The following is a 6,897-nucleotide window of genomic DNA, read 5'->3' on the forward strand; positions in this document are numbered from 1 at the left end:
TGTCTCCCCCGTGGGCTCTGAGAAAGAGAACTACTGCATACTAGGTAGCCTTGTATGTCCTAGGCGTTTCTCAAAGTGTGGTCAGAGGACATGGACATCAGAATCACCTGGGGAAAGTGCTTAAAATGACACATTCCTGAGCTCTATCCAGAACTACTTACTAACTGGTGGCGGGGCCAGACATCTGCGTTTTCACCAAACTTCTCTGGTGATTCCTGTAACAGTTCAGAATCATGGCTCTAGATGCCTAACATCTCCACGAACTTACTATTCTAGGCAGTGTTCTTCTACCTTGAACAGTTGAGGAACCCAAGATATACAGAGCTTAGGTAAATTGGCGACAGTCCTACAGTCGGTCATTGGCGCCCGGGAACCCTCCTGCCGTAGGAGCAGCCCTCTGCACCCTGGGCTCCGTGTTAGGGCCGAGAAGAGGCCATGTACGTCGCAGTGCAGGCCGGATTGTGTGGCCCTAACAGGAGCCAGTTCTGCATTCCATGTGTGTTTGTGCTGCAGGCAAGTTTCTCCACACCGCGGTCACCTTCTCTCCACACAACAGTCCCGGGCCAGCCGCGCGAAGCAGAGCGGCCCCGCGGGCTCCCTGCAGTGGGCAGTGCGGGAAGCGCAGCTGCGGTCTTGCGGCCCAATCCGCTCCCGCCATTGGCTCAGGATCCCCGCATGGAGCGAGGGCTCCACGCTGTGACCAAAGCAGGGACTGCACGTCCCGGGGGGAGAGTGCTGCAAAGGTGTCGTTTGAGGGCCACAATTCGCAGGTTCCTTTCCACTTCACAGCTCCGTTTTCAACCCACTCCCTCCGCTGATCCCCGTTCTAAGTAACTCCTAATGCTCGGATTTCAGGAACGCCTGGGATGATTCAGAAGCCTATGTCTCCGGGTACTCACAGAGAGTGAGGAAAAGCAGCCCCTATATTCTTCCAAATCCCAGAAAACTGCTCCAGATACAATGGTCTTTGCCGGGAGCCAGATATACACCCTGTCCTTCATTCCAGAATCTCAGCCCATAGAATTTCTGGGAAGTTTCTGGTAGTATTTTGAGCCACTGCCATGCTGGCTGCTTGTTCAAAATATTCTCTGATTTGTTACCCATCTCCTTAAAACAAGGATCTCAGAATTGGACCCAGTATTCCAGAGGTGGCCTGATAATCTCAGAAAGCAGTGGGGTAAGCGCCTCCCTTGATCTGGCCCCTCCTTTTTGGTTAATGCAATTTGTGATTGTATTAGAGGTTTTAGCAGTCACATCACACCATTGACTCATATTGAGCTTGCAGTCAACTAAACCCCCCAGGTCTTTTCATCATGAACTGCTGTCAAACTGGGCCCACCCCTCCACCCGGTACTTATGTCATTGATTTTGTTTTAACCTAAGTGCAGGACTCTACATTTATCCCTGTTAAATTTAATCTTGTTGGTTCCAGCCTGCTGAAATCCTTTCGAATCCTGACTCTTTCATGCAAAGTATTAGCTGCCCCTCCCAGCTCCATCACCTGCGAACTTGATGAGCCTGCTACCTCCATCAGTTGTCAATAAAAATGTCCGACAGGACACAGGCCCAGATGGAGCCCTAAGGCATACTGCTGGAGACTTCCCTCTAGTCTAGGCTGACATGGATCCATTAATCAACCCTCACTGGCTCTGGCTCTTCACCAAGCTTCATGACCGTTTGGTTCAGATGTTTCTGCTACATCTACAGATACTGGGAGAGGCTGTCAGCTGCATTGCTGGAAATTTCTCCTGCCCCAGGCTGTGGCCCCGACATTATGGCCGTGCCCTCTTTCTATTCTCCAAACCTCTAGCATCATTTATTTAACCATACCTTCAGCGGATTATAGACTTTTGACCGTGCCCTCTCCTGCGTCTCTTGAAGTGTTAAGATGTTTCCGAGCTTTAGGATCTCCCTGGGTATAACCCACTGTTGCTATTTCCTATCCCACCACCCCAGTGCCTCCTCTGAGACCTTATTCTCACACTTAAATTCTCTCTCCTGCCATCTTCTTCTCTGCCTACAAATATGTGTGGTGGCCTCCTTTGCCTAAACAGCCTTCTACTAGTTGTCTCCTTAAACTGTGGTGGCTTCTGTCTCCAAAAATCCAAACAATTCCCACCTCACCTCCCATGTCTCCTGAACCTTCAGCAATCTTCCATCCCTCAGCTGAGTAACCACCCTGCCCAGTCAGTGCCCAGTGATGGTGGAGATGGGGTTGGGGTTTGGGAGTCAGTCAGAAGATTCACAACAAAGCCTGAGCGATCAGATATAATCAGGTATGGGAGCTTCATAAAGCAGAGAGCCTGCGAGCCCTCACACACCAAAGTGAGGCTGTGGTCAAATTACAAAGTTCACAGGAACTGAGACATGACGTTAGAGCCTAGGCAAATTGTCTGGGCAAGAGAAGACCTAGAACCAGTCTGGTCACAGACAAGAGCAGCAAACACGGAGAAGTCCGAGCCTAGGAACTTCTTACATACTTCTTATAGGGGTGGACACCAGTCCTGGGCCTAGGTCAGATGGGAAAAGACAGGCCAGCTGAAGTGGGGACAATAGAGGAGGGTGGGGCTGTACTTTTTCTGAGCCCTTATCTGAGGCTATACAAACCAGCTGTTAGGAATCTCAGAGAAACTTTAGTTCAGGGGTCACACACTCAAAAAGCTATGTGGGCAAGAGAGGTCACAGAAGTGAGACAAACCAGGTATAAAGCCCCAAAATGAGGAGTGGTGACTGGCAAACTGGAAGGAACATGCCCACAGAGGTAGTATCAATTCAACTGCAGCCAATTGTAGTCATACGGGAAATGTGACATTATTGTTGCCAGATTTTCCAGAGAAACCAAAAATCTGGATATTTTAGTGAAAGTTTATCTCAAATGTTGCCAACTAATTAAAAAACTTTCAAAAACATGTCTGAAGCTTTGATTTGACTCATGGCAGCCATCTTAACTGCTGCCAGTTGACTTGCATTTGTAGTATTAATAACACTACATTTAGTTCCCCTGTGAGTTTTTTGATATCTGTGAAGGTTACTTTTCTGTATAGAAATACTTATCCAGAAATTATTTTGGTTTTAAAAATTATATTCAATTTTCAAAGTTACATATACAAAATCCTAGTTCTTGTCTAAGCTTTTTAAGTTCAGCTTTTACAAATCTTATTATATTGCTTATAAAACAAAAGAGTTTGATTTAATGTAAGGTTAATATATTTGATTTCCCTAAGTACTTCATTTATCTGACTAAAACAAACCTTCCCAATTACTTAATTACTATGTCTCCAATACATTGTTTACAAATACAGCAAATCTTAAATCATTTTAAATGTTCCAAAACTATATAGAAACTTAGCAAGATTTCAGTTTAAAATTTAACTCAAAATAAATTACTCAACACCCTTTAGTTGGTATTACAAGCTAAATCTGATAAAATTATAGAGGCAAATTCTCTTCCGTATGTCAAGGACTTAAGAAACCAACTGTATAGCAAACTGTAAAGCAAACATAGTAATGCTGTGGGTTTGATGTTCTTAAACATGCCTATCCTTCATTCCAAGTCCTCCAGCATTAAAAGGTGCTTCCCTATCAAGGAAACAATTTATGTTGCCCCATGTATTTTTGGGGTTACCTTCTCAGATGAGTAAGGTTGTAAAGCAACCAGAAAGATGGGTTGGGCCACTGACTGGGTTCTAAGGGACCCAGAAAGTCCTATTTGTGGCCTGTGAAAGCCCTATCACAGGGCCTCCATTACTTAAAGTGGTCACCCAGCTCACACCCCTGGGTTTGATGCTCTTCAGTACCTAATTGCATTTTCTCACAGAAATCTAGAACCCCCCTAAGCTGCCATATACCTTGATAGGGTGGTGCATTTCCTTGGCTCTGAAGACACTTGAAAGTCTTTCGATCTTGATGATTTCTGCTTTCTTTTTATATTCTTCCTTTTTGAGAAGACCACACTCATAGGTATTAAGATGACAGCTGGTTGAATGTTGGACTTCTGTCACAACTCTGACTCGTAGTCACAATTCCTAAAGTTCTCCTGCAGAACTCTGGTCTCCTTGCCCTTAGTTCACTGTCCTGTCCTCCACTCTGCGCCGCCCCTCTTCGACGGCCTTTCCCCTCTAGCACTCAGCACCCACCTTCTTTCGTGAAACCCCCACCTCTCACCATCACCCTTTCTTAACCCTCCCCCACGCCAGCTAGATGACCATAGGATCTCTACTCCATCTTCAATATTGTAGGCCCCCTTCGCCAGTTTGCCCACTCACCCTCATACTCCCATTCTTTTAGGGCAGCTGCCCTCACCTTAGAAAAAGAAGCGAAATCTGATATTACTTGTTTACACTAAGGCAGGGACAACTGAGTCTAAACTGGATGCTTCCTAAGGGGGAAAGAATTGAAAGAAAGGGGATTAACGTTTATTGGACACTTACTAGGTAGGCACTAGGCACTGGGGTATTTCACTTGAGGTGTCTCATTCCCAACAGCCACATGAGGGGACTTGCTGAGAAATCAAAGCTCAGAGACGATGAGTAATCTTATGGTCTCAATGTTGGGAATGGCGAAACCAAGATGCAAACCTAGTCCATGCACCTCCGAAATTTCTGTCCTTTCGCACCACACAGCTTTTCCTTCTTAAATCAAAATAAAATCCTTACTAGCCAAATGTTGGCAAAGTGAAAGCACAGTGTTTTGGTGGGAAATGCTGCTTTACTGCTTCCTATTAGAAATGTGGGAGGCTTGAATCTGTGAACTCCTACAATTCTGTGACCCACCAACCCTGGAAAAGCTCTCCTAAACCTCTACCCCACAACCCAACAATTAACATGTTGTGCTGGTCAGACAGCATTTTCACATGTATTGTCCCATTGACCCTGTAAGAAAGGTAGCGATTCTAATAACCAATTTGAAAGAAGAGGGGACTGAAGCATCGAGACAAATATGCTCCAAATCATCCAGCCTGTGAAAAATGCATCTAAGAGTCACACATCAGTTCCCTGCCCCTGAACCTTGTGTTCCCGCCACTCAGCCAGTGTCCTCCAGGGACCCTTGCCTTTGGTCTTCTGGGATCGGGTGGTAACCTCGAGTTTAGGACTCTGCATCTGCTCCTCAAAACCTCATCCAAGCATTTCTGTCCTGTCTTTTATGGATTTTTAGTCTCTTCCCTAACCTTATGATCTTTTCCATTTTGTTTCCCTCACCCCACGTCATCTCCTCTGAGATTCTACTCTGAGCATCTTGAGTCACAGTAGGATCAAAAAAAGCCCTGCTAGGGACAGGGGAGGATCACTTTGTGAGGGGTGTGATTGTGTATTACACCGTTTTGTACACCTGAAACTAAAACAAAAAAACAAAAACCCTGCTGCCAACAGTTTCCTTCTGTCCAAGCACTAACTAAACATGGCTCCCCCAACACTTGGTCTTTCTAATAAACCATTGCCTAGTGCCCACACTGAACTGGGTGTCTTAAAAACATTACACAACCCTCGTCACAATGTTGCAAGCCATGTGGTACTTCCCACCCCTTGTGGGTGAGAAAGACCTGGACACCTTAACTTACCTCAGGTCACAGAGTTAGGAAGCAGCAAATAGGGCTTCAGAGTCAGGAGTCATATCGAAGGCTTCATTCTCACAGACATCACTCAAGTTTTTGTGAGAACGATGACCACGCCGATTATAAAAATGGGTAGGGTTTTACTCAAACAATATAGTCACAAGCTCACTATTCACAGACTTTGAAAGGAACCTTCTGGAGCCCATGGTCCTGCTGCCGTTAGACCAGCATGGCAGCCTCTGCACCAGTCTGTCTCCTGCGTCCTGACCCGCTGTGCTGCCAGCTCGCAGACACCTTCAGTGCCTCCTATCCCCTGGCGGCAGAAAATCTGATGTCTTCTATTTTCACTTATAGGGTGTTTCAGGTGTTTTTAATATTCAGAAAAGGATATTTGGAAGAACATTCCCCCAGCGAAGGCAGTCTGAACTGGCCCTTGAGTCAGAGGTCACTGAGAAGGGGCAGGGGCATGAGCAGGAAGTGTGCTTGTACCTCCGCTCTGCTCATGAGCTGACAACTGCACTTGCCCTGACACTAGAAGAAGCAGGACCTTAGGCCAGAAAGCTAGACGGGAGGTAAGGGCTTCGAGAGAGAGGGCTGAGCCACTGCTAAGGAACAGTCACCCTACTGAGCCTTTCTTAACACACCTTGTTTCACGTGACCCTGACAAGGCAGGGAATGTTATACCCAGACATTGGAAGTTGAGTTTCAGGCAGTTTGTCATTTACCCAAGGTCACACAGAATGACAGATCTAGGATTCAAAGCCAGGTGTGTAAAGCCCCGATTCTCAACCGCTACCCTGTATTACACTCTACACTATATACTTGAGGTAATAAAACCTAGCCCGGATGTAGCTTAGATTTTGGGTTAAGGAGCAGTTTCCTTGAAGGGTAGGATTGACCTCAATGAGTAAGTGAATAGGTTTTAAGCAAACTGAATAAAACACGGAACTTTTCTGGGGCCAAAGAAATCTAGAAGCAAAGAGGTGAATGCAAGGTGACTACAGAATGGTCTGCAGTCCAGAGATGGCTTAGCACAAGCTAGAGAGGGTCTTCCTCACCCACAGGGCTGGGAACCAGGGGCAGAGGTAAGAGTTGTGAGATGGGAACTGCAGAGGTTTGGTTCAGTGGGGACGAGGGGAGCGGCAGAGGTGGGGGCAGAATGGAAGAGATTGGGGTAGTGCAGTGCAGTGCAGAAGAGGTCGAGAATCCCCGGCAGCCAGAATACATTCATATCTCAGGCTGAGGTCTGTGTACCTGGGTCCGGCTTCTCTTCCAAGGAGGGTGGCAGGGTGGCTTCAGAGGCCAGTCTCCTGAGGAAGAGGGCAGTGGAGGGATTGCAAATGAGC

Source organism: Rhinolophus sinicus, linkage group LG07 (genome assembly GCF_036562045.2).
Source record: "Rhinolophus sinicus isolate RSC01 linkage group LG07, ASM3656204v1, whole genome shotgun sequence".
NCBI classification, from domain to species: Eukaryota; Metazoa; Chordata; class Mammalia; order Chiroptera; family Rhinolophidae; genus Rhinolophus; species Rhinolophus sinicus.